Raw genomic sequence first — 12,826 nt, forward strand, 5'->3', positions numbered from 1 at the left:
ATTCTGAAAAAGAATGACATTGACTGGGAATTCTATAATGGCCCAAAGGAAAGAAGCCCTCTGGTGTGCCTCAAATTTGGTATTTTAAGTTGAAGTCAGCTGTTAAGAATTACTGAATTATCCAGGGCAGAATCTCGGCTATGGCTCACATTACAGTATGTTGGATATGAAAAGTTGAACACAAGAGGGGTGAAAACTTTTTAGTGATTAAAAAGGCCTGTGGGATTGAATTTTTAAATTCCAGAGCATCACATCAAGAGGAAAGTTGCAGATTCTCAGGTTTGTGCAGCAAATTGTGTCTGTAAATTGATGAAGTGTTTCTGAAGGAACATATCAAGATGGCTCTAAAGAGTATCTAAAGTTTCTTTCAATTCTCATGGGAATGAAAATTAAATCTGATGGGTGAAACCAAATACATAATGAAACTAAGAAACTGAATGTATCTAGATTTCAGTCAGGCCAGAAAGTAGGATGACTTATTTCACTTATTTTCTCTTTTAATATCTCTTGTAACAACATTTACTAATGCTTACAGAATTAATTTTAATTGATCTTTATTGTGTCTCAAATACTTTAGGCATTCTGTAGGAAACAGTGTTTCTCTGTATGAATATTGCATCATTGCTTCAGCTCTATTACTCAGATTTCAATAATTTCTCTGCCATTTTGTATTGATTCTTCTCTGAACCATTTTTCCTCAAAAATGCGGCTGCCATCTAATTAAACATGATCAGTTACTGGATAACTGAGGATATATAGGTATTGTTGATTTAAACATGTAACACCAACATCAATATTATAAAAGAATCCCACTGTTTACTCAAATAAAATAGTCTTCTTTTGCTTCAGAAGGAATAAATTTTGATAAAATTTGTCACAGAAATTGTGTATACTGCAAAGGGATTTTATATTTACCAAGCAAATTGTTTAAAATCTATGCTGCTAGACACACATTAATTTTAATGCATGTAAATGTGTAAACACATGTGTCTATATGCATTTAACTCCAAGAAAAATAAATGTCTAAAGTAAAAAATATCTTAATTTTTTGGTAAAGGGTATCATAAAAGTTTGTGAAGTTACTGAAAATCAACCACAATTACATATTTTCACATTTTATTTTATGTTAGAATTTAACTTTTAGGAATTTGTGAATGAGAACTAAACATTTTAACAAATGTGTCCTTTGAGATATTTAACTGTCTCTTCATTGTTTTAATTCTTATCAAATAAAGATAGATAATTATTTTAAATAGAGTTTTTTGGGAAAATAAGAGTAGTTATAATTTCCATCATCTGCTCATTGTCCCTTCGTTATGACCCAGGAAAGATTTTTCTTTTTTTAAAAGCTATATCAGCTGAGATTTAAGCTCCACTGAACTAAGAAAGTACTGTATAATAATGTTCAACAATTTTATAGCAATTTGTAATAAAATTTTAAATGGTAAGAAAATTATGCCATAGACTCTAAGTCAAAGCATGCAGCACCTAAAACTAAGATTAGTAGAAACTCATCTCTTGCATACAGTGATTTATGCAACATAATTGAAACAAGAACCCATTTGACATATGCTCCAGGAAGACTCACATATACTAAATTACTCAGGCAATCTTTAAACATACATGTGGTGGTCTCTTATACCATATACCCTTTTGATGGTGGTGCCCTACCCACAGCTATTGCACAGTTGTGAGCTTTTCTTTTCAATCAGTTCAGTTCAGTTCAGTTCAGTTGCTCAGTCACGTCTGACTCTTTGTGACCCCATGGACTGCAGCATGCCAGGCCTCCCTGTCCATCACCAACTCCAAGAGTTTACACAAACTCATGTCCACTGGGTCAGTGATGCCATCCAATCATCTCATCCTCTGTTGTCCCCTTTTCCTCCCCACATCAATCTTTCCCAGCATTAGGGTCTTTACAAATGAGTCAATTCTTCGCATCAGGTGGCCAAAGTATTGGAGTTTCAGCTTCAGCATCAGTCCTTCCAATGAATATTCAGGACTGATTTCCTCTAGGATGGACTTGTTGGATCTCCTTGCAGTCCAAGGGACTCTCAAGAGTCTTCTCCAACACCACAATTCAAAAGCATCAATTCTTCAGCTCAGCTTTGTTTATAGTCCAACTCTCACATCCATACATGACTACTGGAAAAACCATAGCCTTGACTAGATGGACCTTTGTTGGCAAAGTAATGTCTCTGCTTTTTATTTTTTTGTTGTTTGTTTTATTTTTATTTATTTATTTATTTATTTTTATTTTATTTTATTTTTAAACCTCAAACACTGTATTAGTTTTGCCAAACATCAAAACGAATACGCCACAGGTATACATGTGCTCCCCATCCTGAACCCTCCTCCCTCCCATTCCATCCCTCTGGGTGGTCCCAGTGCACCAGCCCCAAGCATCCAGTATCATGCATCGAACCTGGACTGGCGACTCGTTTCATACATGATATTACACATGTTTCAATCCCATTCTCCCAAATCTTCCCACCCTCTCCCTCTCCAACAGAGTCCATAAGACTGTTCTATACATCAGTGTCTCTTTTGCTGTCTCGTACACAGGGTTATCGTTACCATCTTTCTAAATTCCATATATATGCGTTAGTATACTGTATTGGTGTTTTTCTTTCTGGCTTACTTCACTCTGTATAATAGGCTCCAGTTTCATCCACCTCATTAGAATTGATTCAAATGTGTTCTTTTTAATGGCTGAGTAATACTCCATTGTGTATATGTACCACTGCTTTCTTATCCATTCATCTGCTGATGGACATCTAGGTTGCTTCCATGTCCTGGCTATTATAAACAGTGCTGCGATGAACATTGGGGTACACGTGTCTCTTTCCTTTCTGGTTTCTTCAGTGTGTATGCCCAGCAGTGGGATTGCTGGATCATAAGGCAGTTCTGTTTTCAGTTTTTCTAAGGAATCTCCACACTGTTCTCCGTAGTGGCTGTACTAGTTTGCATTCCCACCAACAGTGTAAGAGGGTTCCTTTTTCTCCACACCCTCTCCAGCATTTATTGCTTGTAGACTTTTGGATTGCAGGCATTCTGACTGGTGTGAAATGGTACTTCATAGTGGTTTTGATTTGCATTTCCCTGATAATGAGTGATGTTGAGCATCTTTTCATGTGTTAGTTAGCCATCTGTATGTCTTCTTTGGAGAAATGTCTATTTAGTTCTTTGGCCCATTTTTTGATTGGGTCATTTATTTTTCTGGAATTGAGGTGTAGGAGTTGCTTGTATATTTTTGAGATTAGTTGTTTGTCAGTTGCTTCATTTGCTATTATCTTCTCCCATTCTGAAGGCTGCCTTTTCACCTTGCTAAGAGTTTCTTTTGATGTGCAGAAGCTTTTAAGTTTAATTAGGTCCCATTTGTTTATTTTTGCTTTTATTTCCAATATCCTGGGAGGTGGGTCATAGAGGATCCTGCTGTGATGTATGTCGGAGAGTGTTTTGCCTATGTTCTCCTCTAGGAGTTTTATAGTTTCTGGTCTTACGTTTAGATCTTTAATCCATTTTGAGTTCATTTTTGTGTACGGTGTTAGAAAGTGGTCTAGTTTCATTCTTTTACAAGTGGTTGACTAGTTTTCCCAGCACCACTTGTTAAAGAGATTGTCTTTAATCCATTGTATATTCTTGCCTCCTTTGTCAAAGATAAGGTGTCCATAGGTGCGTGGATTTATCTCTGGGCTTTCTATTTTGTTCCATTGATCTATATTTCTGTCTTTGTGCCAGTACCATACTGTCTTGATAACTGTGGCTTTGTAGTAGAGCCTGAAGTCAGGTAGGTTGATTCCTCCAGTTCCATTCTTCTTTCTCAAGATCGCTTTGGCTATTCAAGGTTTTTTGTATTTCCATACAAATTGTGAAATTATTTGTTCTAGCTCTGTGAAGAATACCATTGGTAGCTTGATAGGGATTGCATTGAATCTATAAATTGCTTTGGTCTGCTTTTTAATATGCTGTCTAAGTCTTTTCAATAACTTGCTCTAAATTTGAATCTTGCAGAAAGTTAACCCTTTTATCCTTATACTCTCATCTTTATGTACCACAATCAGCACAAATAAGGAAGAGGAGCTGTAGACATCAAGAAGACACACCCTTGCTTCATATAAATAAATTTCTTAGATGACTTTTCAATGTATTTCTCTAGTGGAAGCAAAGGTGAGGTGAACTTTTTACTTTGTGTAGTTGCTGATCTTATACTTTTCTTTCCTTGATCTCATTTCACTACTAGAAACTGAATACCTAGGTCGATTTTAAGATTCGGTAAAATGTTATCTATAAAATATTAAACTTTTATAAAAAGCCTCTACAAAGCTACAGTAATCAAAGCAGCGTGGTCCTGAAACAAAAACAGACACATAGAGCAATGGAACGGCATAGAGAGAAGAGAGCGTAGCGAGCCTGGAAATAAACCCACACACTATGGGCAATTAATCTGTGACAAGGGAGCCAAGGGTATACAATGGAAAAAGACAATCCCTTCAATAAGTGTTGCTGGAAAAATTGGATGGTGACATGTAGAAGAAATTAAATTCAAAGATTTTCTCACTCCATATAGAACTCTGCTTAATGCTATGTGGCAGCTTGGACGGGAAAAGGGCTTGGGGGAGAATGGATGCATCTATATGCATGGCTGAGTACCTTCGCTGTTCACCTAAAACTATCATAACATTGTTAACTGGCTATATCCCAATAGAAAATACAATTTTTTTTTAAAAAGAGAAGATTTCCTCACAGTATATATAAAAGTAAACTAAAAATGGATTAAAGACCTAAATGTAAGACTTGAAACCATAACCTATGAGAGAACATAGGCAGGACACTCCACATAAATTGTAGCAATGTTTTTTTGAATTAATCTCCTAAGACAAAGAAACAAAAGCAAAAATAAACAAAAAATTAAATGTAAAACTTTTGCACACTGAAGGAAATCAACAAATGAAAAGACAATCAATGAAATGGGAGAAAATATTTGCAAGTGATGTGACTGATAAGTTAATATCCAAAATATATAAACAACTCATAAAATTCAATATAAAAAATAACCCTATTAAAAATGGGCAGAAGACCTGAATAGACTTTTTTTTTCCAAAGAGGAAATGCAGATGGCCAACAGGGACATGAAAAGATGCTCAACTTTGCTAATCATCAAAGAAATGTGAATCAAGACCACAATAAAATATCGCCTCACACCTGTCAGAATGGCTATTGCCAAAAAGTCCTTCAATAACGATGCTGAGGGTGTTGAGAAAAGGAAACTCTTGTATACTGTTGGTGGGAATGTAAATTGGTAAATCACTATGGAAGATACTATGGAGGTTTCTTAAAAATCTAAAAATAGAACTACCAGATGATCCAGCATTTCTACTCCTAGGTATATATCTGAAGAAAACAAAAACACTAGTTTGAAAAGATACATGCATCCCCACGTTCCTAAGGGCATTACTTATAACAGCCAAGATATAGAACCAATCTAAGTGTCCATCAACACATATATGGATAAAGAAGATATAGACACTCATCTACAAACATAATATATACAATGAGATGTTACTTAACCATCAAATGGAATGAAATTCTACCACTTGCAACAATGTGGATGGACCCAAGGGTATTATACTTAGTGAAATATGTCAGGCAGAGAAAGACAAATACTTTATGTTATCACTTATATGTGGAATCTGAAAAATAAAACACATGAATGAATGGATATTGAGTGATTATCAGTGAGAAGGAAATGTGGAGGACAAGATAAGAATGTGGAATTAAGAGGTACAAACTGCTATTCATAAAATAAGCAACAAGGATATATTGTACAGCACAGAGACAGTCATTATTTTGTAATACGTTTAAGCAGAGACTAATTTATAAAAAACCTTAAATCACTATGTTGTACAACTAAAACTAACATTGTAAATAAATGGTATTTTAATAACAAAAATAAAAGCCTCTCCCTGAAAAAGAGGATCATCATGCCTGGTATTAAAAATGAAATTCTAGTGACCTATCCGATGTCAGATGTGATCATGGGTCAAATTCTACATTTCCTACTCTCAGATCCAAACTGTAGCACTCCCCGCGGCCAGGTATAATAAAAAGGCTCACAAGCGTATCTGCAGACCAAGAACCAAAATGGTGGCACTCTCTAAGCCCTGAATATAGACAGTGGCCTCCACACAGAGGTTGCTGATTTCCCTTCAGCTGAAGAAAAGCATCCCTTTGTTAGCAGATATGTCCATTGAATGTAGAAAGACAGCCACACAAGCACCAAGTTTGCTGTGTGGGTAGTTCCTATAGTGGGGAAGAAAGATGATTGAAGACTCTGTGGTTTAGACAATGGCCCAGAACTGATATACAAAAAGATTTTTGATCCAATGTTCTGTGTATTTTGGTAAAAATTACAAAAACAATTTTAAAGAATTGGCTTTAATACCTATTTCAAAAGACAGAGGCAGTTGATCTACTTAGAGTAACAATGGAGGTATTTTCTTCTTTCTTTTTATTTCTCTTTTTAGAACCCAAGTCTCTTGTTTTCTGGTGAATGTATCTTCCCCTAAAAAAAAAAAACCATTTATTTTTCCTGTGAAATTCACCCCTGAAGCTGACGTGTTACATAATTTTAGAATTTAATTGTCAACCAGTATCTTCTGTGGGTCAAGAGAGTAGGGAATATTGTACTAAATTCTAAGGAGGAGAAGCTGGGAAGTAGAAAGCAGCAAAGGTTTTGGATAAAGATGGACATTGGTTTAAAATTCTAGCCATCTACTTAAATATTATGTGACTACAAGCAGCTTTCTTAACTCTCAGTTTCCTCATCTGTAGAATGAGAATAATAATAGCATCCTTTCAGAATTGTTGTGAGGATGAAATGAGATACTTGATACCTAGAAAACATCAGGTGTATAGTAGATGATTGATAATTAACCATCATTATTATAACATGTTTGATTTTATGACCTATGAAGAGTTTAAGTAGACTGATATGAATAACCATTGGAGTCAACCACAGAAATATAAAAATTTCTTTCTAATCTAGGCTTTCAAAGAACATCTGGTCTTTCTGAGTACTCCAGGAAGTCCTAATGGTGGCAACCAAAATACAAGAAGGGACCAGGGTTCTCCTCAAGCTTTCTCTGTAATCTTCAGCAGGTTTTGTTTCATGTTGTTTCTAATAATGGAGAATGTACCTCCCACCAGTGGTTTGCAGATCGGATGACTTAATAGGTCAAAATGCGCTTTGTAACCTTTAATATTAAAAAAGTTAAACCATCACAGACTTTTCAGTTATTCATACTATTTCATAAACTTCATATCACAACATTCTAAATCAACATTGATGTGTCTGTTATTGACACCATTTCAATAAATGCAAGGCAAAATTTAAGAGCTAACAACAAAAATTAAAACATTAAAACAAAAAAGAATAACTTACTAGAAAAGATGAAATTGCATGTTGTGAAATAGTTAATACTAAAAGTCTAATAATTTATTTATTTCCAAACCAAGCACAACTCTCATTTTATTTTTGTGTTTCCAATAGGACACATCAACCTTTTACCATTACTCATATCACATAGCTTTTCCACTCACTCTTTTCTCTCGACATAATATACATTTAATCTTTTTAGCAATTGTTCTTCTTGTTGCTCTACAGCCCCTGATATGGACATGGGACACCATAAATTATACTTTAGTTTTCATTTTGCCATTTCAGTGCTTAACTCCTAGCTCCTGATCGCATGAGTCAGAGTCAGAGTCATGTCTTTCTCAACATAAAGCATCCGATTATGTGATACTTCCCTTTAAACTTTGATCTCCCTCTAAACAGCTTACAAGAAACATTCCAGACACTTTATCCCAAAAGGCTCTTCTGAGTCCAGCTCATTCCTTAACCCTTTCCATCTTTTGCTTCCTCATGTGCCTTGGCAGAAATATCAGGCCCCAGAATCTTCTCAGACACCACCCCCGCCTCATACTGAGGACATGTCTTTTATCATAGATTTCCCCTCGATTTTCTATTGGGCAGTGAACTCCAGCTTAGATGCCACTTCTCCCATCACCATCCTCACCCCTCTGGGAAGAATGGATCTGTTTGGGGAAGTCAGGATTTTGTAGTCCTAGATCCATTTATGCATTCATCTACCTAGCACTTTCCTATTTCTTTATCTCTGTCTTTGGTGGTTACTTGTGTGTCGGTTTCTCTCATTAACAAAGTGAAGTCTTGAATCATCCACACATTGTCTTATTCATCTTTGTGTCCCCACAACTTAGAGATTTCTCTTTTACCTCCTCAATTGACTCTTTGAGGCATTTATATTTGTGAGCCATTGGTTTATATCTTAAAGTTGAAATCAAAACTCCTAAAAGTAATTATTAACCCTAGTTAGTAGAAACATTATTGTTTTTCATACATCCCATAGGATGGTAATGGATATAGTTTTGACTGATTTTTCTCTTCTCCTATTTTGAAACCGCAACAATCAACAAATGAAAGATAAAAGTAAAAGCTGGAATTAAGGTAGAATAAAAACAGGCAGAAACAACCGTTTACATGAGAATGCCAATTAGAATGCTTTGTTTTCTGACAGCTTTTATGCCCTTCTTCTACCAGATGCCCATGTTAAAATACAGCTTGGCTAAATGCTGCGAGGACAGATCTGCTTTTTCCAAAAGGAAGGGTTCATATGGTTATCCCACACAGGCAGCCTTTAACATTTTCCTATCTGTGAACAGGAGGTTACAGTGCTGTCAATCACTCTGTGGTCTCTGAGCAGATGTCACCCTTGCCCGCACCTTCTAACGGGGATTAGGAATGTGAAGCAACATCATGCCCAAGTTCTGGCCACATATTCATGGCCACTGTGGTGGTGGAAGTGAAGAAAGTCCTGGTGTTGCTTTCAGTTCTTTATTCGTATCTGTGACAGAAGGAGTAAAGCGCCCTGGCAAGATGGGGCTGTAGCACAGACATTTCCCTTTTCTTTGGCTCTGTATTGTCACATGCTAGGCAGGCGATATTCACAGCACTGAGATCTTAGAGACACTTTGCGGTCATCACTGTATTATTTCTCAGAATCATGAATAAAGAATGATAGCTACCACTTATTAAGTACTTTTATTATCCAAGAACCAGACACACACAGACACAGAGGTCCCAGCTATGTAAGTAAACACACACTCATGTGCGCACATGCACACACACACACACACACACTCATCCATTTATTCAACAGTATTTTGAGCAGCTAAAATACGCCAGGGTAATAGTCTATACACACATATCAATTTGATGTTTATAACATTCCAGTGTATCTTTATCTTTTTAAAGTTGAAAATTGAGCTAGGAAACTGAGATGCAGAAAGATAAATACTTTCCAAACAGTTAACTAGGATCAGAGTCTGCTTTTAAACTCATACCTGTCATGAAAATTCTCACTCTTTATACTTTATGGTGTCACAAAAAGAAAACAATAATTTAATCCTGAAATTTCTAAAAGAGCAAGTCAAATATATTAGTAAGGCAAGGGCACTGATGTTATAAAATTAACAATGGATTATGTCAGATTTCTAAAAAGTAATCCCACAGAGAGTTCCATGCACATATTTCGTTGTATTGTTGTTTCTTAATCAAAACTTCTATATGTGAAAAGTGATAAATTTGTTATTGAATCTTTAGACAAATATGCATTAAGATAATAACTTATCTTTACTATGTGATTTAAATGATAGATGCTTCCCCAAATGAACAAATCAGTCCATATTTTAGGTATGCTAGGAGAGTGCTACTGAAATAAATTTTGTAATAAAATCTGAATTCACAATAATTGCTTCCTGAAGTTCATTTTACCATTTTAATGTTAGATTTTTATCCCTATTGCTTTTTTCCCTCATCTTTTTGATGCCAAAATTCAGACAATAAAGTTGTATTTTATCACACCTGTAATTTTTGCTTGATAATATAAAAACTGCCAAATGTAATTCTTATACTCTTTCTTTTTGTTTCTGTCTTTTCATGAGACCATCACACAAGAAGATCTAAAATATTATACTAATGCAATCAGATCAGATCAGTCGCTCAGTCGTGTCCGACTCTTTGTGATGCAATACCTTCCATAAATATATAGCACAACTCTCTAATGCTTAAGAAGACTGTCAATAAGATTCACTAGATACAACACAAGTGCTACCAAGAGACTTATAATTGGAGACTTGTGCATATTCCTCTTAATGGAGTACAAAAGATAAATTGCATAAAATAAAAGAGGGATGTTAATAAATCAATTATATTAACACAAAATTCCATTTCCCCAATAGTTTTACGCTTTATGCTCTTTGGATTTGCTTTTCTCAGGCACAGCAGTCATCTTAGCAACTATTTTCAATTAAAAAATTCTCTTTGGAAAATGATCCATCTGTTTATTGAAACAATCCTTGGCAAAGCCAAGGAGGTCACTTTAGGTCAAAACCCATATCTAAGTTGGTTTAAGCTTAGGGTAACCTTAAGAGTGTGTTAAATTGGACTACTAGATATATAAAATGACATCACATACAGTTTTTTAAAAACTCCTAGGTTCTACATTCCTTGTGGAGAACTGGCTTTAAGGTTAAGGTCTGGGGAGAAAAAAACCTATTGGAATGCAAAAGTGCATTTAACACTTGTTTATATTTCCACAACATTATTCCAGATTTAAGCTGTCAAACTAAGTTGATAACAAATGTAAAGTATAGAAATGTATACAGCAACCAGTCTACTGCCAAATCAGGCAAACAAAGAAGTCTTGTCAGAGGCTTACAAATTCCAAAGTTAAATGCAAGGTAATATTTTCAGGGCAAGGCTTGCTTTTTATCACTTAATGGAATGATTTCTTTAAATGGTTGCAATTGGACAGCAGAGCAGCATGGATACATTTTGCAGTGGGATTCTGCACAGGGATTTGTCCTCAAAACTAGCTCTTACAAATGTGATTATTGTCTGTATGAACTGAAAATTACCTTGAGAAGTAGTACTTGGGATAGATATTTTAAAACCGAGTAACTTTCTACTGCTTGATGTGAGAAAAGTAATTTGCATCTTTGTTCTTTTTTGTTAAACAAATGAATTCAAATAACCACTATATGTGAAACTCAATTCCCATTCATTAGGATCATATTTCTCTCATTTACTTTAATAAGCAATGAAAACATTATATGTATTAAAGAATATATTACATAACCAAATTCCAGACAAATATGTATGTCTGGTTTCTCCACACAAAGCAACTATAATTTGGTTTCAGATAAAATTCATCAGTCAATAATGCAAAAAAAAAAAAAAAAAACCAAAAAACCAACAACATGGTAATAAATAGGAGTGTCATGAAAGCACGATTAACTATTTGATGGAAGGGACCTTATATTATTTTCCTCTGGTGTCCAATATCTATTGTGGCAGTTAGCATAGAATTTGGAGGAAGGGGAAAAACCAAGACTACAATGAAAGATACCTAAGTTTTTAAGGCCAGAAAAGTTATTTACTGCCTGAATGAGGAAATAATTAAATCTGTTTCCTTTTATGCAAATTGAGAATAGCAACACTTAATCAACACATAATATGTAAAACAAATTATATGTATATATTTCGCCCTTTCTGAAATACACAAAATTGTTATTTTCCACTACCTACACCTCTTCTAGCATGTTGCATTAAACAGTAAGTAATAGTTCTTTGAATGAGAAGTTCTATGGAGAAAATGAGTTTGAATTTTCAAAATGAAGGGCAATGCCAGAATGAAAAACAAACAAGAAAAAAACAGGAGTTTAAAAAATTTTAGAACTACATAAAGCAATGCAGGAAAGATACAAATAAAAATAATTTTTGGATTTTTCCTAATTTTTACTATTATAATGATGAAAAAAGTGAAAGATATTAACTTTTAGCATGAACAGGAGTTTATAACCCCATGTTTAGGTTTTTACTAAAAAATAACAATGAAAGCAAAAATGGGGAGTGCTCAGTGATCTGTTGCCATTAAATTCAAAACCATCAAAATCATTAACTCAATGTTTTGCAAAATTTTCAGGTTAAAATTCCTCCCTTGTAGAAAATTAAATAATTATAGGCAAAAATGTAAATAGAGCTGATATACATATAGATGTGAAAAGCAATAAAAATAACAACCCTAAAATACTGTATTTTGAAAACTGCTCTCTGGCTTCCTAATCTGCAACTCTTTAGTTATTTTTCAAGAAACAATCTATTTGTGAGGGGCTAGAATGTAGTCTTGGAGGAGGAAATGGTAACTCACTCCAGTATTCTTGCCAGGAGAATCCTATGGACAGAGGAGCCTGATGGGCTACAGTCCATGGGGTCTCAAAGAGTCCAGCACAACTGCAGAGACTTAGCACGAACGCACGCAGAATGTGCTCTACCAATATATCAACAAAGCAACAATTTTTATATGAGTGAGTATTTGATCCTCATAAACTAGTCTTTGTGATAAAGTCAACATTTGTCAAACTTCTCCAATTTTGCCAAATAATACTTAATCAATATGGAAAGAAAAAAAAAAAAGCATTTTTATGTCTGGGGGTTCTTAACACAAAAGGCCCCTGAACTTTTATGAGGAAAATATATCTTTATTTTCAGTAACTGCTAACTAAATGTTAGCATTTTCTTCAATTATAAATGTATATAATTGTGGTGGACCATCTCTAAGATACCCCCCTACCTGGTATTTATGGCTATGTAAACCTTCTCTTTAGTAGACTCTGGATCTACTGATTCTTTTCTGACAGATAAAAGACAGTAAAAGTAATGGGATGTGACTTTTGAGATTAT

The 12,826-nt window shown here is 34.8% G+C and overlaps 1 protein-coding gene across 3 annotated transcripts in view; it reads right to left on the bottom strand.

The window, feature by feature from the left end:
* The window catches only part of ROBO1 (roundabout guidance receptor 1), a 1,291,095-nt gene that overhangs the window by 489,063 nt on the left and 789,206 nt on the right, over window positions 1-12,826 (bottom strand). The gene's annotated exons all lie outside the window — the stretch shown is intronic.

Source organism: Bubalus bubalis, chromosome 1 (assembly GCF_019923935.1).
Source record: "Bubalus bubalis isolate 160015118507 breed Murrah chromosome 1, NDDB_SH_1, whole genome shotgun sequence".
Classification (NCBI taxonomy): Eukaryota; Metazoa; Chordata; class Mammalia; order Artiodactyla; family Bovidae; genus Bubalus; species Bubalus bubalis.